We start from the raw sequence: 27,680 nt of genomic DNA, 5'->3' as shown, positions 1-27,680 counted from the left end.
TGTCTGGGAAATGGCATTGGTGAAGTTCACTGGGAGAGCGTTTTTAGTGCAAAGTAAGTGGGCGATCAGGAGATGTCATCAATTCCAATGCATGCCAGTTGCCACGGAAACAGAAGTGGAGAGGCTTTTCTCAAGGATCCTGTTAAACATTTAAAATGTGCCGGCGCAGATACACACACACAAAGCCAACGAGAGGATTTTTCAATCTCCCCAAGACAGATTTTTTTTTTGTTTTTTTGATAGGAGAACGATCAGATTAGCACGACTGACAGTTTAAAAATACTTTTTTTAACCTAGCAGTACATGTCCATATTTTACGGCCCCCACCTTAATATGAAAGTTCAATGTCTACTAGGCAATATCTTTTGTATGTTCACGCCTCTTTGATGATAGCTTTGTATTTGCTTTATACTTAAAACTTTGCATTTGTTATTGTCCTTGGAACTGATGGTTCAGAAAAGTCCTTAGCAACAGTTGCTAGCATCATTAGCTCCTGTCGTTTCACAGGACACGCAGAAGATATTGCTTAGTAGTACATAGACATGAACAAATGTTCAATGAACTTGTTCAGTAGACATAGACAATGGACCAAAGATATAAACTGTGGACGCAAAAACTATTTTTGTCCTAAATGGAACCCCATACAGCCCAGTCTCAGCTAGACTCCGCCTTCAGTGACCTCAAGGTAAATTGAGTTTGAGAACCCTGGTTTAAAGTCGCTTTTTTGGCCAAAAATATAAATTTTTGGTATATTTAGATTGGAACAAGGTCTAAAACATTCATTTAAGTGATTTTTTTAGTTTAGCTGAGGCCTGTCCAGGTCCATGGAGGGTCGTAGAGAGAACTGGTTGCATCGTAACCTTTGTGCTATCCTAGTTAGGAGTGGGGTCATCTGGACCCAACAAGACTTATTTTCAATAATCTGGTTTTCACTGACGTCCGTGGCAGACATGAAATCCTGTCCACCTTCGTCCACATTTCTCATGGGAAGAATAACACGTCAATGTAAGGCTGGGGTCATCTGGACCCCATAAAATAGCACAAGGGTTATTAAGGGTTAAGTTCCTTTGAGACTTGTACGACCACCGTAAGGGATGTCATGAAAATGGAACATACAATTTGTGTATGTGGCAAGAGTATCGTGAAGTATTTTGAGGGATATTGTAAGTTGTAAGGACTTTTGATGTATGGCTGATACAGTTGTACCACACTATATTCATTAGCAAGGTGGTTAGCACTCTTGCCTCACAGTAAGAAGATCGCTGGGGGACCTTTCTGTGTGGAGTTTGCGTTTTCTCTTAGGCTTCCACCCAACGTCCAAAAACATGCTTTATTGGTGACTCTAAATTGCCCCTTGGTGTGAACGCAAGTGTGATTGTGGCCCCGTGACAAACTGGCAACCTGTCCAGAGTGGACCTTACCCTTGGCCACAAGTAGGGTCCTAATGTCCGTGACCTAAAAAGTGACAAAACGGGTTTAGACGATGGATGGATGGAATCTATTTATTAGGAAGGTGTGAGTACTGACCCCATACTGACCACACATAAATACTGCATGCACTGGGTGTGTAGGTGATACCCAAGTGCTTGTAGGACGTCTACACAAATTTCCTTTTTACTAATGCTGTGCTCCCGCTGAGCTTGATTCAGACAGCAAAGACGGACAGGTGCTGTCTGGCATCTTCTGGCATCTAAGTCAGTGTCAAGATGCAATCAGAGGTCCTCTGATGGGATTTGAGCATCATGAAAATTTTGATGTGTAGCCAAATATTTGATGCACCAGTTCAAATATCTGAACTTCGGCAAATAATTTACATCAACCAATTAGGAACTCTTCTTTGGTCGTTACATGTCAGTGGTCCAAAACCAACACGGGCGAGAATCTGATTGCTTTCCTGAACGTTACAATATTTTTCTCATATGTATATAGAAGATAAATGTAAAAATCCTCCCATTTCATTCTTATTTGCCGTTCAACTCGCAAGGAGTCCGCACTTATCACATGAACAGCACTGATATGCTCCTTGCATAGTTTGCAAGGTTTGGTAGGGTTGAAAAAAAAAGAAATATCTGTACGACACACCTGTGCCTCACCTACCTACCATAAGTATTCATTGTGACCTGTCCCGCAGCATACCCATAGATAAAAATGTGCATGAACATTTCTCTCCACGGGTTTACAGAAGGAGTCTACAACTTTGATATTTTGTGCATTCACCCTGTATCTACCCTTAGGGGCAGTTGGGACAAAAGGCATTAATATGGATCTAAACATCTATTGAATTTGTTCTATTTTTTTAAAGCCTTGATGGGAAAGTTCATCATTTTAATAATGATTCTTCTACATTTTTTGTTGAAATCACTAATTAACCATTTTTTCCACTAAAATTTGGTTAATTGGTAGAGTTTGAAATATTGATTTTTAATTGGTCCAAACTGAGTCTTGACCTTGTGAGTCTAATCGATTCAGGACTTTAGCAGCTCCTCTTAAATGTAAATGTTTTGTTTGTTTTTTTTTTGACGAAGAGGCCTCACTCTGAAAGACACCTCTGCGTTCCGCCTCAGTCCATCTGCACCAACCAGCAAAGTTGCAGCAAAGCCGAACACAAAAGTACAGTAGTTTTGTGGCACCCCCCCTCCATGATGGAGGAGCCCCCTCTCTGGAGTTAATCTCCCCGCAGACAGGTCCTAAATGGGAAAGGGCTCTTGCAGTAACGAGGTGGGCTCAGCAGATAGGAGCTGTGTGTAATTCCTGTTAATTACTGTCCTGGAGGAGATAAGACCTGGTTGGAGAGGCTAAGAGAAGCGATAAGGCGGATCAGGAAGTCGCCTGGAGGATTTTCTACCTCTTGGGGCAAAAACAGTCCGGTTGACAAAAAACTGGAAGTTTCTAGCTACTTCTTACAAAGTACTTTTTGTTATTTTTTTAGTTTCCTAGCTTGTCTATCAAACTAGTACTTCTTGTTAGACATGATATTTCTTAAACTTAAATTTGGAATTTAAATACTTCTTTTTTTCCTTGAAAAACTTGGATCTGCAAGTTTTTTAGCATCAGTACTTCCACAAACACATGGACATTCATCACTTCAGATATAGTGCATCTCTACGCTGGATGGATTTGGATATCCCTGCCCGACCAGAGAACATCGTGGTATCATTACGCCCGGTTTGAAGTCAAAGTGACTCTACATTCTCAATTAGTGGTAGAATAAAGCCACATTAAGTTTAACTAAAGATATAATTTTTCTGTTGACTTCAGTGTTATAAAGTTTTAATTTGTGAAACAAGTTTAGTTTATTCTTTATGGATGACAACAACGTTTTACTTTTTAATGAGACATTTTAATGTTCTTAGAGCCTAAATGAATACATTTTGAATCATTTCATTTTAATTTATTTGCCATGTGGGTGGACCCATGACTGTACTAACAAAACAGCCAGTTCCCTTTGTGCCACCTTATCGTCTATGGATGGAACATCCATAGACTGCATCCATAGTTGGGTGGAGTAAATGGCAATCAACAGGCTCCTCCCACTTTGGGGTTCCATTTCCGACAATGCGGGGTTACCATTTGTAAGGTTTTTATCCCCACTTGCCACTCAACTCTGTCCTGGTTCTAACAGAAAGGAAAAGTCACTTTACCTCTGGTTCAATTTCAATTTCAATTATTTATTTATTTTTTTTCACTTTCTAGTAGGGCAAGGTTGATAAAATCAATGAATCGATCTGAATTGATTTAAGCTTAATAGATCAATACTCAATCCATAAAAGTAGAGATCGATCAAGCACATGAAACTAAAGTCTGCTAGCTTGATGCTAACATAGAACGGGACTTCCCATAGGACGGCTAATGCTAACGATCGGTCAACCTAAACATACATTACTGACTAAATGAACATCTTTATTTACTCACAGGCATGAACTTTCAAAACTCTTTAGGGAAAAATCTAAATTGATTTGAATTGAATTGAGATGATTGAAAGAACCGAAAAAAAATCTGAATTAAATCGATCCAGGCTCTGGTGAATCGAATTGAATCGATTCTGGAAATTATTATTGATACCCAGCTTAACTTGTTAGGGTATTTCTTAATTTTCTACTTTTAATTAAAATGCCTCAAAATGTTGTTTTAATCAACCCATCCTCTGCAAACCTGTAAAATGCATCAAGGCCAACTCAGTTATATCAGTTTTCTGAATAAGCATAATTAGTCCTCTATCTGCTTCTCTAAAAGCCTTCTCGGTCTCCTATATATCTGCATCATTAATAGCTTAACATATAGCATTCTTCTTTGCCTGCAAAGTGGAAGAGCACATCAAAACAAGCGAGTGGAACTGCGCTGTGGAGAAAAACCACCAAAAACTCTTCAAATATTCACAGCACGACTCGAGAGATTTTCTTTAAAGAATAGATCAAAGCAATTTACCCAAAAACATGAGCCCTTTGAGACCCAATTCATTTCTTTGCCACATTTCGAGCCTCCATTAGCGTGCACTGGGGATGAATCTTACAAGTTGTCAGTCACCTCTGCTCTAGCGTGAAATCGGACCAAAATCCCCGTTGCTGTTTATCTTGTTTCGTGTGCGGCTGCATCGTCCCGGCAAACCCTTGACCTGACAGCTAATGGGACGCTTTGTTTATTTTTTTTCTTTGTTTTTTAATCTAAAGTAACGGGGCGACGCTGTAAGATGAGAAGTGGAAGTCTGATGAGAGAGGACACTAGGTGGTTCTTTGAAAGAACCCAACACTTCGTGGTGAACTGCATTGCTCCCTGGGGCTTCAAGGACTACTGGAATATACGGGCTCATATTGGAGAAACAAGGCTAGTTGTCTAAGAGCATTACTGTACTAAAACCTGGGAGGTGAAGCAGTGCTCTGTGCTCGCCTGCTGACCTTGTTAGTATAAGTTTTAGAATTATTCTCTGGAGATTGTGTGTCACAATGATCTGTAAATTTAGATTTATTTGTTTCCTGACATATTCTTTAGAACGAAGGACTAAGTTGATGTTTCCTTTACCAAGAATGAGTTTTTCTTAGTGTTCATGCGCATCGAATGATAAGCATTTATCATTTATCTCTTAGAAACGAGGTTTGCCATTTCCCTAAGGCACCGAGCGGCAGCTGAAATTGAATTCTCCGTGAAAATAGGTGTAAGTGTCTACATGTCCCTGTCCTCTTCCTTAAATGGTTTCTCATTTCATCATATACTGCAATTAAATTAGATCAATCAGCTCGCCGTGCCTAACGAACCCCTTATTGTTCTTCGGAGTGAACCACACGAGATCATTTACTTCTTAAAGTTAAATGACTTGTGTAAAGAAAAGAACATTTGAGAAAATCGGCTGTGTCTGATCCTGCTGGATAGAAACCAGAGAAATATTCTTTACTTCTTCGTTGTTGGGTTTTTGGATTGATTAGCCATTCGACAATTGGGTAGTTGGAGGTTCAAATCCCTCTTGTGGTTGCCACTGTGTTGTACTTGACCCAACATTGATATGGTGTCAGGTAAACTCAAGTAGACTAGCCCTTTTAACTACTATTTTGTTCATTGATCACAGTGAGTTCTAAATATATCATTTGTCTGATTTGGCCTCTTTTTTTTCTAGAGGTGTTTGAACGAGAGTTTTTAAAGGATTAGTACTCTAAAAATGGTGAGTGAGATACTTGCTTGAAGCTCTCGTGGTCAACACAAACCCCTATTTATTTTCCTGTATGGTAAAATCTTGACTCTTGACTGTAGTGTTTGGCTTTTTGGTGGTATGGCCTGTTGACAGCGTTCCCAAAATCCATACTTGGTTGTTCCAAAAACCTTTGGGCCTTTTCACAGGATTGGGATTTTTTCTAATGTGCTCTACTGATATCCCATCATCCCTTTGTTTACACTCTCTCCCGCCAGCTTACAGCCTCTTGCAACCTTACTTTATTGGTGCAACAAAAATTGTGAGCAATATTTGTGCTATCCACTAGTTGGGACCGTAGACTTCCATGACAAAGACCAGAAACTCTACAGCGAAGACACTTAGGTCCAAGGGCGTCAGCATGTAACCCCGATAGGACATCAAAACCCCTGCCTCCGTTATTGGTACATGCCCAGTAACTCTCCGTTATTGGTACATGCCCAGTAACTCTCTGTTATTGATACATGCCCAGTAACTCTCTGTTATTGGTACATGCCCAGTAACTCTCCGTTGTTGGTACATGGCCAGTAACTCTCCATTATTGGTACATGGCCAGTATCCCTCTGTTATTGGTACATGGCCAGTAACCCTACTCTTTTGGTACATGGTCAGTATCCCTCCGTTATTGGTACATGGACAGTAACCCTCCATTCTTGGTACATGGCCAGTAAACCTCCTTCTTTGGTAAATGCCCAGTAACCCTCTTCTTTTGGTACATGGCCAGCAACCCTCCTTTCTCGGTACATGCCCAGTAACCCTCTTCTTTTAGTACATGGCTAGTAACCCTTGTTATCGGTACATCGCCAGTAACCCACCGGTATTGGTCCATGTACCGGTAACCCTCGTTACTGGTACATGGCCAGTAACCCTCTTCTTTTAGTACATGGCCAGTAACCCTTGTTGGTACATGGCCAGTAACCCTGCATTCTTAGAACATTGCCAGTAACCCTCCATTCTTGGAACATGCCCAGTAACTCTCTGTTCTTGATATATGGCCAGTGTCCCTACATTCTTGGTATATGGCCAGTATCCCTCGGTCCTTGGTACAAGCTCAGTAACGCTCCGTTCATGGCGCGTGTCCACGATTGCTGGGGGAAAACAAATAATAATACCAGCAATTTTCTCTGAAACGTTAAACCAAATCACTCAGGTATAATTGTGTTGTCAAAGTGTTTCCATTAGGGCAGTGGTAGAGAACCCTGGTCCTCGAGAGCCACCTTCCTATACCCTGCTCTGGCATGTTCTTATTGGCTGGACACACCTGAACCAGGTAACTGTCATGAGTCTCCACTCATGACTGATTATCCGCCATGGGTATATTGGAAAACATGCTGGAAGATGGCTCTCAAGGACCAGGGTTCCCTACCCCTGCATTAGGGAGTTTGGCTGTTTTCCATTGGGACTTTGGAGTGTAACGATTAATCAACCTAATCAATACATTCATTTATATTTGATATTATGTCCTGGATCGATCTGGTCGGTGAATTGTATCATTACAAATAAACGATGATTGACTCTGAATCTTACTATCAATTACTATTTGAAATATGAATAAAATCTTTCTTAAAATTAATCATTACACCTCTAATTGGAATGAATCGGCGCATTTCTATATCAAGCCATCTACTAGTTTTAACTTTATTTAAAACCAGTCCTAAACAGGAAGTAGAAGTGCTATTCTGTTTTTAGAAGTTACCTCAAAGACGTGCGTTTTAGACAGCTGGTTTTCTTATTAGACTCCAAATTGTTCCAGAAATGGAGGGACGTGTTGGTAAATTCCCTTATATTTACAATGTATGTCACATTAACGGAAAAACACATTTATCATTCTGCCCTAAAATGGTTCACAGCAAAGAAAACAGAGAAAAATGGAGCAGATGAGCTTTGTAGTTCTCCTGTGTGACTTTCTGACTCCACGGTAAAGTCAGATCCTTCTGAACCGCATCATGAAACATCTCTGATTTACATATGATTGTAGTTTCAAAATAATGTCAGATTACCTCCCTCTTCTTTTGTCAATGCAACTGCAGTAAAATAATGAATAAACTCGTGTTTTGGAAGGTTTTGTTCATTTTTCTGGAATAAAGATATTGTCATCTGTACACATAAACAACCCCTTGTGAAGTAAAATTTCAACCCACTCCCAAAGCGAATAACAGTGCAATTCAGAGCTGGTGGACAGACTATAGTGACAAAGTGAAAGGTAAGAACAGAGGCTGATGTGCTGGAAAAACGGGTCCTTTCTGAGGGGAAAAGGACATTGAGGAACAACGCTTCAGTAACTCCAATGAAGCCATCCAGCCTCCACATGACCCACTTTCTGCACCGAGTATTGTCAAATGATAAAATGAAAACTGACATTTTCTTGCAGAAGTATTTAAAGGCCTCAAATGTGCAGGGTAAACAGATTGTAGAAGCTGGGTTTTTATTTTTATTTTGGTGGTGTGGTGTTTGCATGCATCATCAGTGTTTGTGAATCCATCCTTTGTGGCGCAAGCGCTCATGCGTGAAACTCAAACAGGCTCGGGGTGAAGATCAACTATGCAGATGTTGATACCTGGCAGGAAGACTTGTTTTTACTGAAGTGCATCAATCTTAGTCAGGAATAAGAGTCTAGATGTGTTTTTTTAAGGTTTTTCAAAATAAAAGTATACTTCATTTTATGTTATTTTGTCTCTTTCACTTTAGACTTTGTTATATTTTCCATTTAAAGTAGTTTTAGCGAGAATATTTGATATAAATTGATTTTCACACAAATGTGTTTTTTTTCAATTTTCAAACTGTACAAAAAACTCAATTTTTAGTAGTAAATTTGGTCTTTTTATTACAAAAACAAGGTTTTGATGTTTTATAACAGAGATCAATTGTGCTCAAACAAAATGGAAATGTATAAATTCAAATAAAAAGAAAAGACCAGGTCAATACAACATGAAAAAAGGATAAATAAGGCGAACCTTCACTATGTTTCAAGAACTGATTCAGTGTGAGAATCACAATTGACTCATAAGTCTTATGTTGGTTTTAAGCTAAAAATTCAAAAATTTTTCGAAACCTTAATGCTAAATTTCTAAATAAAAGTCTGATAAAATTGATTAATCAATCTGAATCGATAAAGCCTAATAGATTAATAATCGATCCATAAAAGTAGAGATCGATCTAACGCATACAGCTAAAGTCTGCTAGCTTGATACTAGCGTATAATGGAATTCCCCATAGGACGCTTAATGCTAACAAACATTTATGACTAAATTAACATATTTATCTACTCACATGCATGTAGTAAATTTCAATCGCTTTTAAGGAAATATTTTTTTTTAAATAAAAATGTTTTGCTCATACTTTCTTCTTCTGGAATAAGGTGTAATGCTATAGCGTGATCACCACCTAGTGGCCAAACTGAAACGCCTTCAAGGAGAAGCAGAATAATTGTTGAAGCTTCTCTGTTTGAGAATCAGTGTGACACTGTATGTTATTAACAATCACTTTAATATTCCAGTAATTTATTTTTATGTGTATCATATTATCTTCAAGACATATAGTAGATTATTAGTGTATGTCAACATTGGATTGAGAGGATTGAAAGAATTGAGAGAAATCTGAATCGAATCAATCCAGGTTGTGGTGAATCAAATCGAATTGATTCTGGAAATGATTGGCGATTCCCAGCTCTAAAAATTAAACCAATGGTAGATCGGCGCCATTCCTACATCGTCTGGTTCTTGTAGAGGCTACTAAATACATTGGACTGCACTTTATTTCTTCATCTCTTTTCTGTTGCACTATTAGTTATGGCTTATATATGTTGGTTCTTGGTGGCTTCCTTCAAAACTAAAATAATTCCAATAACTTCTAGTAGTGTCCCGTCTCTTATTGACGCTAAAAAAATCCCCGGAGTGTCAAGACGTCAGTCTCCTTTAAGCACTGACCTATAGTAGACGCCAATCTCTAAGGACCCACCATACGCTAATGTCCAATACTGTATACAGCTTGAATAATACCATGTTCTTGAACTGATACTTTCATTGAATCCAGAAATGTCCATTCGTTGTCGTGGTCTACATTTTGTTGTTGTAATTTTAAAAAAATGGTCTCCAACAACTGTCTGTCTCTTTTAAACCCCAGTAGAGTAATTTTTTGAAGATGTGCTAAGGCTACTATTGGACGATAGTCTGTATACAAGTTTAACGAAAGTCAAAAGTCATTACATTTGTTGAATTGATCCAGAAGTGTAGGTTAGCACTATCGTAAGTGACTTTTCTTGAGTTCATAGAAGGTGGTCCTGGCTTAGAATACATTCTGATTCTGGAGCTTTAGCTATGTCCTCATCGTGGTAGCGTTTCCTCCGACTATAGTAGAGTTGGTTGACTCGTTCAAGTACAGGGATCTTTAAAGGAGCTGAGGCGGCTTAATGAAGTATGACTTGTGTATTCACTTGGAAGTAGTCTTGCCTTGTGTACTCTGGTGCTTCTGGGTTTCTGCTATAATTTTGTATCTTTGTCACATTAGGAAAAAAAAGTGTTTTAGTGAAATAGAGAAAAAGGGAACAAATTAAAATGCAAATTTATGTGAGCTACATTCTGTAAAATGTGTCGTACCTCCACCTCTTCTTTTCCACCCCTAAACAAAGCCTTTTCTTTGAGGGATAGAACTGCTTCAGTGCACCCGGTGTGTGCGTACGCGGGGAGGTTGTGTACATTAATTTAGGCAGTGAGTAACTTGGGGGACTCTCGTGGGAATTTCCAAAAATACAATACAATCCTGGTGCTTGTAATTACTTCTCACGCTGCGGCACTTTCTCCGACTATAGCTGCGGCGCTTGAACACCTCAACCAAGAACTTGGACACACCACTTTAAGTTTAAGAGCGGCGTTCTGATGACCCGCACCCCGAGGTCCCCCCCACCTCATGCACCAAATGAGCGTGTTCTGTTTGCGCCGTGCAAACAGCAGGCAATAAAATTATGCAGAGGAAGATTGGGGAGAAAACAGAGTTCACTCTATGGCTCCCCTGCCCCAGAGTGCTCTGTGAATTATTTATGAAAGTGCTGACAGAAGAGGAGCAGGTTCAACAAGGCGCGTTTCTCTGGGGGGCAACAGCAGCCAACAGTCAGGTGGAGCCGGGTTCGTCTTGCGCCCTCTGGATTTTAATGATGGTCCACTGGTCTCGTTATGTGAATATACAGTGCAGCTTTTCTCCTGCGTCAGCTAAAAAAAAAAGAGTCCTAATCTCCACTCTTCGTCTTCTCCCACAATTTTATCTTTCCCTCAGCTTTGATTGTCTGTTTTCCATCGCCCTTCACTTTTTTTTTATGCACTTTCATCCTCTGGACCCCGCTGGTTTCCCCGTGCCTTCTGTCCCTCCGCGGCCCCTCTTCCGCGTCCGCCCGCCCCCAATGCGATCGGTGATTGGCAGCACATTAAACATGATGTAAATCATCCTCCTCAACCTGCATTAGCTAATTAGAAGTTGCACTGATTCGGCCGTGGAAGGGACGAGTGATGAGAGGTCAGCCAGGAAGCTCTGTCATCAAATTTTTTGGTGAAATCAATGTTTTGCCATTTTTGTGTCCAAGAAAAGCTCAAACAAGTAGACTATGGTAGAGGTTAGCCGGATTAGATCGTCAAAACAGGGGCAAAGTGTTTTATATGGTTGATAAAAAAATGTTTTAACCCCTTTAATAAAGCAAAAAAGACATTTTGTGTGTTTTGGGAATCGGTTGTGTATTAGTGGGGTGACCCTTCAACTCCTTTACCAATCTTTGAGTTACCACAGAAATTCAATCCTTTATGCCACGTGTCAAACTCAAGGCCCGGGGGCCGGATCCAGCCCTCCGGGTAATTCTAACTGGTCTAATCTTGCACTTATTTTTAAATTGTATAACTTTGACTAAATATATTTTTATGGAGTGTAAAATATTGAAAGTTGTTTAAGTTGATTTTTTCTGGGATAAAATTCCCGCCTTTTTATTATTCATAATTATGTGTTAAAGTTATGGTTTAAATGTTTTAAAAATTGCCATTCTTCTTGCTTTTTGGACTATTTTTATTTTTTAGGCTATTTTGGAGATTTGCTAATATTTCAGCTACATGCTAGCTGTTTTGGCTAATTTAGGCTTTTTTGTTTTTAGCTATTTTAGAGTTTAGCTGATATTTCAGCTACATGCTAGCTAATTTGGCTAATTTAGGCTTTTCTATTTAAGTTTTTAGACTGTTTTGGAGTTAGGCTAATATTTACCTGTTAGCTGTTTTGGCTAATTTAGCTTTTTTTTTTAGGCTATTTTGGTGATTTGCTAATATTTTAGCTACATGCTAGGTGTTTTAGCTAATTTAGGCTTTTTTGTTTTTAGCTATTTTTAGAGTTTAACTAATATTTCAGCTACATGCTAGCTAATTTGGCTAATTTAGGCTTTTCTATTTAAGTTTTTAGGCTATTTTGGAGTCAAGCTAATATTTACATGTTAGCTGTTTTGGCTAATTTAGCTTTTTTTGTTTGTTTTTGAGGCTATTTTGAAGTTTAACTCATTTTTTCAGCTACATGCGGACTGTTTTGGCTAATTTAGGCATTTTTTTTAGCTATTTCACAGTTTAGCTAATATTTCAGCTACATGCTAGCTAATTTGGCTAATTTAGGCTTTTCTATTTAAGTTTTTAGGCTGTTTTGGAGTTAGGCTAATATTTACTTGTTAGCTGGTTTGGCTAATTTAGCTTTTTTAGGCTATTTAAAAGTTTAGCTGTTTTTTCAGCTACATGCTAGCAGTTTTGGCTAACCTAAGTTTTTTTCTTTTTTGTTTTTTAGGTTAATTTATCATTTAGCTAATATTTTAGCTGGCTATCAACTTCAGCGTTTCCAGCTATCAACTTCAGCATTTTTAGCTATCAATTTCAGCATCTTCAGCTATCATCTTCGGATCCATTAAATTCAATTCAATTTTGAAGTGCACATTTATACACAGTTGTTTAGAAATACATTAATAATCTTCTATATGTTTTAAATATATTTATATTATTCTGATACAGTTCACATACTGTAAAATGTAGCAGTGAAATAATGAGATTGTTAATATCATACAGTGTTACATGGATTATCAAACAGAGAATTGTTCTGCCTCTCCCGGAGGGCGTTTTAGTTTGGCCACTAGGTGGCGATTGCGCTATAGCATTACACCTTATTCCGGAAGAAGAAGAAAGTATGAGCAAAAAATGTGTTTTAGACCATAAATGGTTCATTTAAAAATGTATCCTTGAAATTTAGGAAAATTCATACCAGTGAGTTTATATAGATGTTCATTCACCAATCAGGTGTGGGAAATTAACAGACTTTTAAAGTAAGATTTAAGTGTTTAATGTGTTATATCATCGTCTTTTTGAGTTTTTGTGCTCCTGGTTTTACACAAGTTAATCCTATGACCTGTCAGTCGCTGATTGATCTGATCAGTTTATGGTTTTGGAACTTAACCCTAATCCTGGACTTCTTTCCCCTGGTTAGTTCAGTCAGTTAGGACCTGGAATCACCTGATGACAGTGAAGACATCTGGAAAACAAGCGGGAAAGACCAGAAACAGACATCCCTGATCTCTGAAATTTATATTCCAGAAGACATTCATAAAAAAATAGAGGATCCTGCTACAAAAACAAGCCATAAAAAACATTATCTGACAGATTACCTCAATAAATATGGAATAGGGGGTTCTTCTCCGTACGGCGGGAGTATCATAGCCGTCCCCAATGACGGTTTGTTGTTGCAGTAGAGAGATTAGCTTCCAGAACCCCAAAGAGACCCTGACAGGCCCGTACCAGCAGGCAACGGATGTGGCTGCTGCTGATAAAACATAAAACACATCAAGAAAACTTTCATCCCTTTGAAAAATGCTTTTTTCCACTGTTAATAACAGCAGCTGTCCAAAAAAGAAGCTGAAGAAAGTGAGCAGCGGGATCCGAGAAGCTTTTTAGCCCAGAGATGGGAACTGAGTGAATTATTGATGGTTTGTCTTGAAATGTGTTCCTTTGAATATACTTTGCATGCATCATATCTGCATCAAAGTGCGCCAATTGTTGTTCTGCTAACATGGTTGTTTGATGACAAAGAGACGCGTTGGGTTGAAGATGTGAAAATGCGAGTCGGGTCGCTTAGATTGGACGCCGCGCCGTGCATTTCAATTTCCTGGAGCTGGAGATGTCATTGTGTGCTTCAGAGGGCCCGCTCCCACCTGCAGCACTGCAGGGATCGTGTTCTTTGATTTCTACAGTGCGCTCGACACAAAGCCTGCTCTGATATCTGAGAATCTGCAGAAAATGCTGGGGAATTTCTCCACAAATGCCGGGATTATTGACCGGTTGACAGACGGACTGGGGTTTGCATGTGTGTGTGTGTGTGAGTGTGTGTGTGTGGGGGGGGGTACCTCAGAGGTCTGAACTCTCACCGTTCTTCCTTTAACCCCGCACACCTCTGACAACTCCGGCCTAGAGGGGATTGTAGATGGAAAATACACAATTAATCATTTATCACCTATCGGAGCGAGGATGGGAAACACATGCTTGTGCCCGCCGCAGCAGCTGCTTATCGTATAGGTTGAGATATTCTTCGAGTTAAAGCTTCCTTTAAGTGTGTGAATACATTACATACACCAGTAACTGCAACGGGAATGCTTCATCTTCTCTCATTGTTGCAGTTTCTAACCTGCCTGTTTGTTTGTCTAGTGTTTTTCTTTGTGTCACATTATTCCTCTTTGACCACATGTGTCGAAGTCAAGGTAATACTATTCTGTAATTCTATCTGGGCCTCCAGATCAATTTGTTTTATTGTTATTAAAGGCCCAATGTTGTCTTGTGCTCAATTCTCACTTGTGTAATTTTGAAAAATATATATATATATTTATTATGGACAGTAAAATATTAAACGTTATTTAAGGTTTAAGTTCATTTTTTCTGGAATAATATTCCTGCCTTTTTATTTTTCATTATTATTATTATTATTTAAAAAAGTTGCGGTTTTAAAGTTTTTAAAAAATGGCATTATGCTAGCTTTTTGGACTATTTAGGCATTTACCAATATTTCTTGGCTATTTTGGAGTTTGGCTAATATTTCAACTAGATGCTAACTGTTATGGCTAGTTAGGCTTTTTCTGTAATTTTAGTCTATTTTGGAGTTTAGGTAATAGTTCAGCAACATACTAGCTGTTTTGGCTAATTTAGTTTTTTTTATTTTAGTACTTTAGGCTGTTTTGGAGTTTAGCTAATAGTTTAGCTACATGCTAGCTGTTTTCTACCTAATTTAGGTTTTTTATTTTAGTATTTTAGGCTGTTTTGGAGTTTAGTTAATATTTCAGCTACATGCTAGCTGTTTTCGCTAATTTCAGTTTTTAATTTTAGTATTTGAGTGTGTTTTGGAGTTTAGCTAATATTTCAGCTAAATGCTAGCTGTTTCGGCTAATTTAGGTTTTTATTTTAGGCTGTTTTGGAGTTTGGCTAATAGTTCAGCTACATGCTAGCTGTTTTTTTTAACCTAATTTAGGCTTTTTATTTTAGTACTTTAGGCTGTTTTTGAGTTTGGCTAATATTTCCGCAACATGCTAGCTGTTTTGGCTAATTTACCTTTTTTTATTTTAGTATTTTAGGCTGTTTTGGAGTTTAGCTAATATTTCAGCAACATGATAGATATTTTGGCTATTTTTTTTTTATTTTTTTTTTTTAAGGCTAATTTGGCATTCAGCTAATATTTTAGTTGGCTATCAATTTTACCGTTTTCCGATATCAGCGTTTTTAGCTATTAATCTCGCACATTCAGCTATCAGCACTATCATCTTCAGCGGCCAAATTCAGCTTACAACATTTACACACACGCAGGTAATGCTATATATCTAGTTCCTAATTATGTTAAAAAGTTACTGTTTTGAAGTTTTAAAAATGTAGTTTTAGAGTGTTCAGTGTTTAGAGTGTTTAGAGTGTTTAATAAATGTTTATCCTGTTCGCCCCGCGACCTAAGGTACGTTTTGGATTTTGGCCCCTTGTGCAATTGAGTTTGACACTCCTGTCTTAGACACTAGTATGGGAACTTGCCTTATAGAAACCATTAGCTTTAATCTGGGATAATCTCGCTTTGATTGAGAATTTTCTTTTATCATCCACAATTTCAACTGGATACGAGTAGTTTCTAACTATCGCCATTTTGGGGTGATCACTCAATTTATCTTCTCTTTTTCTGCTTTTAAATTAATTAATTAAAATTAATTAATTAATTAATTAATTTAAAAAAAATCATTTTTTTTAATTACCTGTATATGATTGAAAACTTGTCTAAAAAAAACTGGATGCCTTTAAATGTTGAGAAGTTAGCATAAAGATATCAGCAAACAATGTGTTGTGTTAACATCAAATTAGAATACCGTAGTTTCGGCACTATATTAGATGCACAGAACGAAAAAGTGTAGAAGTCCGTACATCAGACTTTATTAACTGCGTTCACACTAACTCTAGAACTTGTTTGTAACACGCTACGTGTTAGCCACATTAGCATATTAACAATATCTTTCACTCCTAGCCTTGTTTGCAACGCGTAAAAAAAACATACTGCTAAAGCAAATGTTACTGTGACTAAGCTAACCTTGTTAGCAACACATCTAAAACACACAGTCCGACATTGCTACGTGTTAGCCACATTAGTCCCGTTAGCATATTTAGAATACCTTTAAGTCCGAGCCTTGTTTGCTAAATGTTAAAAAAACATAGATACTGTTAAAACACGTTACTATGGTTACACTAACTCGCAAACTTGTTAGCACACCGCTACGTTTTAGACACAGTAGCCTCATTAGCATAGTGACACTACCTTTAACTTCTAGCCTTGTTTGCAACAAGTTAAAAAATAGACTAACACCACTAAAACAAATGTTACTGTGACAATGCTAACTCCCTACCTTGGTAGAAACGCACAAAAAAAAACACAGTTTGACACCGTTTCATGCTAGCTACGTTAGCGTACTCACAATAACACCCAAGCATTTTTGACTTGCTGTATATCTCTCAAAATCACTTTGACTTATTGTACACAACCAGAACTAATCAATTTGAAGGCGCCGTGGATCATAAGGCGCACTGTTGTTTTTTGAAAAAATGAAAATAAAATAAATCGGTAATAGGTGATCGTGAGTTTATGCCATCTAGGACTTACTCTGTTCTCTCATTGGTCGCCATCAAGCTATTAATTATTCTTCACAAATTTACACTACCAACAATCTGTGAGCTTCATGTAAATCTTTGTAGTTGACGTCACGTGTGATTCCTCTGACACCAAACGGAACCGTGTCCTTCATAACTGCCGTGCTCCTCTTAATTAAATTTTGGACCGACCCCACTAAACCGATGCCGCCTTGCTGACAGTCCCGTAAAAGTTATTACACACTGTATGTACCAGTACAGACAGAGGTATTGTAAAATTTTACTGTTTGATGACTCAGCCTGTTTTTTCTTCTGTTGTTCTATCATCAAACCCAAATATACCCTTTTTTATTATTACTATCTCTAAGAAAAGCTCATTCTTTCCTCTGAACTATAAGAAGGAAAACAAAGAGACCATTTGCGGGTCTGAACGACCCTTTAAAACTGTGATTTTAACCGAAGATCCACGGCTGCTGCAGAATCTGGCAGAATGTCGGCTTATAGGTGTCCTCCCTGTCAGCTTTATCTCTCCAGAGGATGGAGACGTCAGGTGTCGGATACAAAGCTCTCTCCTGCTCCTGCGCTAGATGGTCAATTTAGTCATTCCCCCTTACTGAGGAGGTTGGATCGAGCAGATCATTTAACTTTGTAAAATGCGTATTTCTTATGCAGTTTGACACCAAATAACACAATTTTCCGAGAATTTTGATGCTATACATTCCAGTTTATGCTAATATTTAAGCTAATTTTATTAGTCGACTTTGTAATGTCGAACTAGTTGGTTTGGATTACAATAAGATGTATAAAACAACCTTGCTTGATTGTTTCTCAAAAAGGCTCCTTAAGTGTGATTTCTGGTTGTGTATACTTACCTGAGACAATTTGATGCGGGACACAACACTTAAAAAAAATATGAAAATGTTTTAGTACAACTTTTGCAAACCCATAGGTTGTAGGTCCATTGAAAAGTAGAATGGAACGGATGGGGTGGAGCCACCTGTTGATTGGCAGAAATGACATTAGAAAGCCCCAATATAGCATTTAAGCTAACGCCTCCAACCTTTGTAACAATCTTACGGTGGTATTCTTCTCAGTCACCTGCAGTTTTCCTTCAAACAACATTAAATTCTAGGGGTGTAGGAAAAAAATCGACTTGGTGATATATCGCGATATTTCGTTTGGCGATACTTGCATCGATTTAAAAAAAGTGAAAAATTGTTCTGGTACAGTCTTGGGATATATCGCGATATTTCGTTTGGCGATACTTGCATCGATTTAAAAAAAGTGAAAAATTGTTCTGGTACAGTCTTGGGATATATCACGATATTTCATTTGCAGATACTTGCATCGATTTTAAAAAAAGTGAAAATTGTTCTGGTACAGTCTTGGGATATATCGCGATATTTCGTTTGGCGATACTTGCACCGATTTAAAAAAAGTGAAAATTGTTCTAGTACAGTCTTGGGATATATTGCGATATTTTGTTTGGCGATACTTGCATCGATTTAAAAAAAGTGAAAAATTGTTCTGGTACAGTCTTCGGATGTATCGCGATATTTCATTTGGCGATAATTGCATCGATTTAAAAAAAAGTGAAAAATTGTTCTGGTACAGTCTTGGGATGTATCGCGATATTTCATTTGGCGATACTTGCATCGATTTAAAAAAAGTGAAAATTGTTCTGGTACAGTCTTGGGATATATCGCGATATTTCGTTTGGCGATACTTGCATCGATTTAAAAAAAGTGAAAATTGTTCTGGTACAGTCTTGGGATATATCGCAATATTTCGTTTGGCGATACTTGCATCGATTTAAAAAAAAGTGAAAATTGTTCTGGTGCGGTCTTGGGATATATCGCAATACATATCGTATCGTGAGACGTGTATCGGGATACGTATCATATCGCCAGACTCTTGCCAATACACACCCCTATTAAATTCTTGTTATATACGAGGTACCAGAAGTATATGACCTTTATTGTTGTTGTAACTGGACCGTAATGTACCAGACCAGACAGCTCAGTGGAAACGAGGCTTATGGGTACTGTAGGCAGGAGCCTGGTGGAGTGATACGTACTATGCTTCTATATTGATCAATTTTGACTTATCATGAGAAAAGATTTCTCTACAAGGTACTCTACGAGTATTGGAGAAAACCCAGTTCACTAGAAAAACTTCCCATCAACTCTTCTGACCAATCAGCTACCTTCCTATCCTGGCTTGTGAAGTCATAACATGTTGCACCACATGGCCTTAAAAATGCAGTGAATGCTTGAGATTAGACACATTTAATTCTTATTATGCTAAAGTATTGTCTAATTTCAAGAAAGTTATGAATTTGTTTGTTGTTTCTGAGCATATTTTAAACAAACATAGACAACATCGTAATGCATCACTTTTTTCTAAGATTATCAATAATCCGGGCTGCACGGTGCCGCAGTGGTTAGCGCTCTTGCCTCACAGCGAGAAGGCCCCGGTTCGAATCCCGGCTGGGACCTTTCTGTGTGGAGTTTGCATGTTCTCCCCGTGCATGCGTGGGTTTTCACCGGGGACTCCGGCTTCCTCCCACCGTCCAAAAACATGCTTCATAGGTTGATTGGTGACTCTAAATTGCCCCTAAGTGTGAATGTGAGAGTGAATGGGTGTGTGATTGAGGCCCTGTGTCAGACTGGCGACCTGTCCAGGGTGTACCCCGCCTTCGCCCTTCAGTAGCCGGGATAGGCTCCGGCACCCCCGCGACCCCGAAAGGGAAGAAGCGGTCAAGAAGATGGATGGATGGATGGATTATCAATAATCCAGCAAGCATCTAAAATCACCTCAGAACTAAAGAAAAAAAAAGTATTTTTAGTAAATACTGTCCTTCAATTATGTTGTCCTGAGGAAAACTAAAAAATCAGAACTGATTAAACCCATAAGAGTTTCTGATCAATGTAATGTTTTGAGATCAAACTTTTAATCATATTTCAAATCAGAAATACTGTAGAGTCTCGCGTCTCCATGGAGATTAGTACTAAAGCTGTCAGTGTTGAATGGGATGTTTTGTTTGAAAGCTCATATCTGCTTTCTTCATTTAAAAAAAAGCCTTTTTTTTCCATAAAATCGACTCTTTCTCCTCGTCTAACCTCTGAAACCAGCCTGAAATGAGAGTAAGTCGCTTATGAACTGCTTCATTCAGCGCCGCGGCCCACATTCCCAGCTGATAACAAAGAATTGCTCCTCTGTATCACATTTCCACCATTGTGGCCAAATCTTGCTCCCCGCGGTGCATTTTCTCCTGCATACGGCTATTATTTTCCGCGCCGTTCTATTGTGATTAGATATGGCGGAAAATCTCCCAACTTTAACCTGGTGAAAAAGCTGGCAGATTGAACTATCTCAGCAGTTCCCGGTCTTCGTGGCGGTTCGGGGCCTCATCTGGAGCCTGACAGGCCGGCGCGCCAGCACACAGGTTCTCTGTGGGGAGAAGCCGGCTGCCAATTATGGGGCTGCTGTGACAGGAAGCGGCTGCAGGGAAAGTCACTGTCCCCCCCGGCGAAGTGCAGTCCAGCCGACGCGTCCACCGCCGCAGATGAGAGCGCCGCGATACCTCGGAAAGGGAAAACAAAGGCTCTGGGGAAGCGTTAGAGCTGTTGTGGAGGATGCTTACTCAGCAGTTAATCTGATCATTTCGAACTCGTCTGTTTAATTACTCGCTTACGGACTCCCAGGCTAAAATTAGCCCTCGGTTAGTCTTAATAAAGTCTCTTAGGCGAAAATCAGGTCTGAGAGAACAAGAAAAAATGTGGTAAATTATCAAAGTTATGGTTCCTTATGGAAACTAGCCACATGACTAATCTGTTCTGAGTCTACTAACATATTTTAGGAGTATTTATTTATCTGATGAGACAAGATGTTCATAAGAATGGAGTCGCGAAGGACTTCCAGTTGGGGCGGACAGCCACACAAAGGCCTCACGTTAACGAGAGCTGGCAGTCCACCTAACTGCAGCTTCAAACCTTCTTAAGGAGTGCCGACGCAAGAAAAAAGGATCAAGTCAAGTCAAATACAATCAGAGTCTTTGTGGCGAGTTGCTCAGATCGCATCTCGGCTGCGACGGAGGACGACTCGCCGGCGTTTAAAACCGTGCTGTCCTGAAAGAAAGACGAGAAGAAACCATAATGCAAAAATATTAGCTGTTAGCTCTTAATGCTAACACAGAAAGTTGCTAGTTAGCGACAATAATGTAGACGTTTTGTGAAACTTTAGTGTCTATTTTTGGAATTATTGAAGCACCACATTCTGTATTTCATCTGTGTAAAAGATAATAAACATCAAAAGGTGTTTAATCTGTCTTAAAATTGAGTCGTAGCATCTAGACTTCAAGTTTTATGTCTCGTTTTATGTCTGGAACTCGTTGATCATGTCATCAATGGCTGCTACGTTAGCATGTAGCTGCTAGCACTAGGAAAATAGATGACAACGTTGGTTTTATAACTTTAAAAAGTAGCGCCAAAACCAAAAGTCACTACTTACATTTAAATGTAATGTACTTTTGGACGCCACTACAGCTTCGAATGGCCCTACGATTATAGCAAAAGGGGAGGAGCTAGAAGGGGTAGAGAACCAATTAATATTTGAAAAGTCCCACCACAGATCTAATTGGCTGAATGGGTCTGAAGGTTTTCAGGAAAGAGGAAATTAAAGTGTAACCAAACAGGGAAGTTGGAGGCTGACTCCACCCACAGTCGAAATATGAAAATCCTGTCAGAGAGGGTGGGGCTTGGGGGCTGGAGATCATGATGTGGGACTTACATGGTTTGATCAATCATAAAATTCAACTGTAATACCTTAATTCAACCTGTAGGGGGCAGCACACAGACGGGTTTTGACTATATTTTCAAGAATTAAACAAGTTTATTTGAATTTATCAAAAATGTTGTTATGGCCGACAGACAGCACTTTTAAAGCCCCATTTATAGAGATCAACAGCCAAAAAAAGTTGATTTAGGGTTTGCTTACCCTTTAACCTCGTTTCCACTGAGCGGTCCGGTGTTTTGAGTGTTTGCATTGTCTAATGGACTCATTAAACAGTACCAAACCGTGCCTCTCTGTTGTAGATCCATAGAAAAGTTGAACAGGAGTCCCTGTATCCACCCGTTGATTGGCATTTGAATGTGCTTAAATAGCGCTAAGCTAGCGTTTCCAACAGCGGTATTCTTCTGTGTTTTCAAACAACATTATATTTCTGTTATACACGATTTGCCAGAAGTAAAGCAAGAAAAAGACAAGCTGCTGGATGACCTCCCTGGTTGTTGCTTTTCTAGTCATCTCACGACCATGACGCAATGACACGCTAGCGGTCTACACCACGCATGTGGTAGCGGAAGTGGAAGTGATTCTTAACTGAGTGGAAACGCTTTCGAGAATTAACTGGATCGTACCGTACTAGTTCTTACCAGACTAGACCGCTTGTGAACTTTGATCAACATTTCAGCTACTTTAACTTTTTCAGAATAAATCCGCTTAGACTGTCCGGTAATCAGAAAAAGGGTGAAAAGTTTCAAATCTTTAAAAAACTGAAATGTAATTTAAAAATTAAAAATATATATATAATTCATTTTTCAAGCCAATTTCATCATTTGAGTTTATATTCTCCAGATATTTCACTTATTAAAAATATATTTCTCCTATTATTGTAGAGTTTGACTTAACTTGTTTTAATTTTAAGCCTGATCATAACTCATAACTGAGACAGTCATGGATCGTCTGCAAGTGGATGAATCAAAATGTGATTCCCACCATTTTCTATCAATTATGCTCTTATTTCAAACTGCATTTTTTCATCCGCTCCTGATTCTCAGCGATTTTAATGAAGAAATTGAATTTTTAGCTTAATTTTCCTCATATAAGTCACAAGAACATGTTAAAAACAACAAAAATACAATTTTCCTCCTAATGGGTTGTTAAATTTAGGATGTTTTTAACCCTGGAGAACCTCAGAACAGATTTATTTAGGGCTTTTAAAGTTAAGAGTGAGAGCCTCCACAGTTTGTCTCAACAGACTTTCCTTACAATGTAATATTCCACTAATTTGACATGAACAAATCATTTAAAGCTTTCAGCCAATATGTGGTTTTTCAATTATATGAAAAATATTATTGTTGCCGTGGTCCTTCTCTTTATTCAAGGTCTTCATGCTGTACTTGGATGTTCTTCCTGTTGACCATGAATCAGGTTAAACACATTATTTGCCGCTCCGCTCTCCAGTCAAAGCTCTCCAAAGAAATGTGTGAAATGTTGGTCTGCGGAAAGCTGAAGGGGTTAATTTGAAGTGTTTTTGAGTGGATTCGGGCGCGCACAAAAGCCTCGCTGCTTATCGAATACAAACAGATACCCTCACTGTGCTCATTCAATTGCATCTTTATTGTAACAAAAACCATTTGAGATAAGTGTCGCCGGGTAAAAAGATGCTTTATTGAGTGATTACTTGTGTTTTTAACAAGGGGTTGGGATTAATACTGAGACGCGGGAGGTGACGAGTGAGCGCGCTCACAATCCCTTCCACCCCCTTCTTAATTATCTTCACATGCCACTGGAAATAAATTACCCTCCTCCTCAAGATTAATTTTTCTTTATGGACCCCCCCAACCCCCCATAAGTGTTGGGTAATGAGTAGTAAAGACTGGGAAAATGTGAGGTTATTTTGGGTTTGAAGGAAGTTCCAAGACAAAAAAAAGGATCTGTGAGGTCTCCAGATGGATTTTTGAATCGTCCACCAATGGGAAACCCTTTGACTTCCTCCTTAAATCCAGTTTAAAGATCAAAGTAACTACAGAAAGTCCAGTTTTTCCAGTTGGAACCCTAAATGTCCCATAACCTCCAATGAAAATAGAGTGGACATATAATAATTATGATGGATAACAGCAAAAATAAACCCTAAAACGGGACGGGCATATTGGCTAGAGTTTGCTCCGCCCACTTTTAGCAACTTTTCAAAAATGGCCGATTAGACTAAAAAAATGGCAGATTTTTACGATCTACCATCCTGCCTGTTCTCCAGTTCTCCTTGCACTCCTTGCTGCTGATTACCCGGATTGAGTGTGTTCATTCCATTTTGCTTATAGAAACACCCAAATCAGCTAATCAGCAGCAAGGAGTGAAAGGAGAACTGGAGATCAGGCAGGGTGGAAGATCTCCAGGACCGTGGTTCCACATCACCACAGGCGCTTCATTCAGAATAAATGTCTGAAATGTATAAACATCACAAAAAATTACAATTTAAACTCCAAATTAGCTAAAGGTTTGAGTTAGAAATCAGACGTTTTACTCTGGAATTCAATAAGAAATTGGTCATTTCTGAACCCCACCTCTAGTGGTCATTTGAGGTACTACAACATTTGACATTTTATTACATTTTACTGTAAAACTAGGTCTGAAGTCAATCCCAAAACCTCTTAAATTTGATTTATTTTTTAAAACATTCTAAAAATAGAATCGAAAAGGGGGTGTGGCTTTTTTTGATTGGCAGGTGAGTGTAAAATTTTAAGCATTAAAGGGCTTAATTTATTATATGAAAGCGATTTAAAAAATAAAAAATATATATTTTTATGTCATTCTAGTAAAATATAGATAAAAAAGTGTAGGTTTAAAAATGCTTACATTTAATATTTTACAAATTATTATTTAATTGATGTGTACAGAAAATAAAGTTTGTGTCTTTGTTAATTAGGTTATTTTGAACACTAAAAAAAAATTTATAAAAATTGACCAAACTTTTTACAAGATGAAGAAATTAAGATTCAAAAGGGTTTTAGTATTATATTACATTTTTTTGTGTTAACCTGTTTTAGCAAACCACTTACATATATCATATTTTACGTTTTTTTAAAATAACGTCAATTTTTTCATCTATTTTTATCTATTTGCCAGCAGCTTTATGAATTCAGTAGTTTGTTTTTGGTGCATTTAGTTCTTAAATCCTAATTCTGATGTAAACAGTTGAGGTTTCCTGTAAATAAAGCAGTCACCTTAGAACAAAAATTCATTTTTATAATCCAAAAACAGAGATTACAAAGTACTTTTAGTATTGATGAATAAACAGTAAAAGGCTCCTGTGTCCTTTACATCGAGACGGTAAGGTCATCAATATCTTGAAAACGGCAAATCAAGGAGCGAATTGAAGAAATTCTACGAACGTTATAGCAAGAAATGAGTGAAATTCAGACATTTCGATGAAATCAAAGTCCTAAAAGAGCTTCCACAGCGACTCGTTTCCATTCAATCTACTGCAAGAAAAACCCTAATATTTGTGCTTATGTGCGGGGAATGTTGTAGAGCACCCTCTGGGGGGTCAACATTTAAACTAATCTCAATCTATGAGAGCTGAAATTACTTTCATTTTGGTGTTTTATAATTTTCTTTTTGAAGAATTTTGCTCCCCAAAGAAGAAAAAAAAGGTCACATTTTTATTTTTTAATATTTATTTATTTGTTATTTTTAAAACGCCACATAAACCACGTTACTGGTCAAACTATGCCTCCGAAAAAACGGTATTTCTGAGAAAATAATTCTTTTTTTTCAAAATTTTGTCTAAAAACAACATAATCATATTTAAAAGAAGGAACACTTTTAAAATAGATCAAAAGAGCAGGACTTAAACATGTTAGTATCTCTATAGAGAGCATGTAAAAACTTGTTTTTTATGTAACTAGACCATTTTACAATAGGACATAAAATTCAACCAACATACTGTCATTTCAACAGTTTTTGAGCTTCCATCTTTGAAGATTTTATTTTGAAAATCCTATCTATTTACATCAATTGAACACCTTAAAGTAGCAGGTATACTCTAATAAATATCGTCTCCCTTTTTACGATCCAGAATGCATCAAACGAGTTGCCAAAAAAGACAAACGTGATTCAACTTTTATTTTGAAAGGGTTTCAAGCTAAGGTTTTATTCCTGTAGGGTTTTTTTTTTTTTAAGACTTGGATGAAAAAGTGACTATTTTGTGATTTATTAATTTCTTTTACCTTATTTAGCTTATTGTTTTCTATTTAAAGTTACCAAACAAATGTGGAATTATGAAAAAATGATCTACTCAAGTGTTAAAATTGACAACAAATGTGTGTTTTTTATGCATTTTTCTGTGAGTTAGCATCTTTAGAGGTGAATTATCTGTTACTGTTTGCTTATTTCCTGAGTTTTTCCAGAATAAAAGTCCAAATAAAATAAAGAATGTGTCCCAAAACTGATTCTTAGATTTAAGATTTTTGGTAAACGCGTCTCTCGTTTGAGCGTTTCATGATGATCACTTCCTCTTCCCTCTGAATTCCCTGAGTCTTGGGGACATCTTGGAGTGGGCGGCTGTGGAAACATCAGGACATTGGCCGGTCTCAGCTGTCCAAATGACAGTCACACGCTTAACGCGTTCCGAGTGGCAGCGATGCAGCCGAGCACACATGCAGCGCCGGCGCTCTGCTGACAGCCCGCGTTACCCGCCGCGACCTGACGTGTTCACACCCGGCTCCTGGGAGCTCGGAGGTCACTTCACGCAACTAATCAATCCGAGAGCGGCGGCTTCAGTCGGGCCGCAGAGCCAGGATGGGCTTTAGCCAACGATTTTATACATATTTTAACAAAAGCACGCCACAGAGGATTTCGTCACTCTGTGGGTACTTCAAACTGCTTCCTGCTTTGGATTTGGGAACGTTTGGTTTGAAGTCTTTCATCTTGAATCAGAACAATGAGACTTTTTTGAGTGGAACTAAGCAATGGTTTTAAATTAGTATCCTACAAAACGACGTCTTTTGCCGCAAAAAATGTGTTCCTGGTGGCGTGGCCGCATGTGGGAGGAGCTACCAGCTCTGTCTGTGAATGAATGGAAGACTATGTCGAGGAATCTGGTTTATTTATTGTGAAAAGTTCAACAAAGCATCAGTAATCATGTCTCCATGTTTGAGTTATGATTATTATTGAAAGATTTTCCCAGTACAGTCTGTATGACAGCCGCTTCCACTGTGTTTCTGTGTATCTGTGGCTGAGCTTGTAGGCTCACTGTTTCGTATTAATCCAAGAGAAAAAAAAAATTAGTAGACCTTTTTCCTTTTTCTTAAATGTCTCAATGAGGCATATCGAGCAAGGGAGCTCCGCCGCGGGGACAAAAGCCGCCGATCTGTTAGAGGTTGTCCCGCCTTCGCCCCAAAGTAGCCGGATGAGCCCTGTAAACCTGCGGCTCAAACGGGTAAAGGAAAAAGACGAAAGTTCTGGACAAAAACGCTCGTATTGAATTAATATTCTACCTGCTGATTGGGTCACTGAGAAAGTCACGTGCCCAAAGCTGAGCTCCTGATTGGCAGATGCGAGTCTGCCGCGCTAATCGTGTTCGGTGTGAATGCACCTTTATGTTTCTTATGATTACTTTATCTTCTTTCTTACACAAAGGAATTTTTTCGGCCACTTTTGAGTCAGCTGATATCAGGGGGGCTCCTCTCCCGGAAGAGGACCGCCCTGTGGGGGCTCCGCTGTGCGGAGATACATGTGAATATGCAGGGGAACACTGTAGACCATGTATTGAAATCTGTAGGAACATGTTTTTTCAAATGACAAACTGGAGCGATTTTTCGTCTTTAAATGTAACTGTTCGGATAAAAATTAATTTGATACATTTACTCTATTTTTCGGATTATAAGTCTCTTCTGAGTATAAGTTGCACCCGTGGCCAAATTATTATTATTATTAACTTATTTTATAAATTTGAAATGATGCTGCTTATTGCTCTATTTATTTTATTGCAGTTTAAATGATAAAGAACAACATGCTAGTTTTATCATTTTTTCCCCACAATAATGTATTATTTTGTAAGATCATTG

General features: G+C 38.4%; 1 protein-coding gene and 1 long non-coding RNA gene across 6 annotated transcripts in view; one reads left to right on the top strand and one right to left on the bottom strand.

Annotated features, from left to right (window-relative positions):
- LOC112160059 (interleukin-1 receptor accessory protein-like 1-B) overlaps positions 1 to 27,680 on the top strand; it is a gene marked incomplete in the record, with an annotated part of 393,180 nt that overhangs the window by 62,115 nt on the left and 303,385 nt on the right.
- Positions 12,984 to 14,445, bottom strand: LOC112160061. 3 transcript variants are annotated; one of them, XR_002921597.2, is made up of 3 exons: positions 14,076 to 14,445; positions 13,341 to 13,495; positions 12,984 to 13,207 (listed from the first exon to the last, which is right to left on the bottom strand). It is a non-coding gene; the product is annotated as an uncharacterized LOC112160061 (long non-coding RNA). The 3 variants fall into 3 exon arrangements; XR_002921598.2 differs by having other exon boundaries at positions 13,341 to 13,492; XR_002921599.2 differs by having other exon boundaries at positions 13,341 to 13,492; positions 14,097 to 14,445.

The sequence above is a fragment of the Oryzias melastigma genome, linkage group LG2 (genome assembly GCF_002922805.2).
Source record: "Oryzias melastigma strain HK-1 linkage group LG2, ASM292280v2, whole genome shotgun sequence".
NCBI classification, from domain to species: Eukaryota; Metazoa; Chordata; class Actinopteri; order Beloniformes; family Adrianichthyidae; genus Oryzias; species Oryzias melastigma.
Note: the sequence above shows the minus strand (reverse complement) of the source record. Positions and strands in the feature narration are given on the sequence as shown.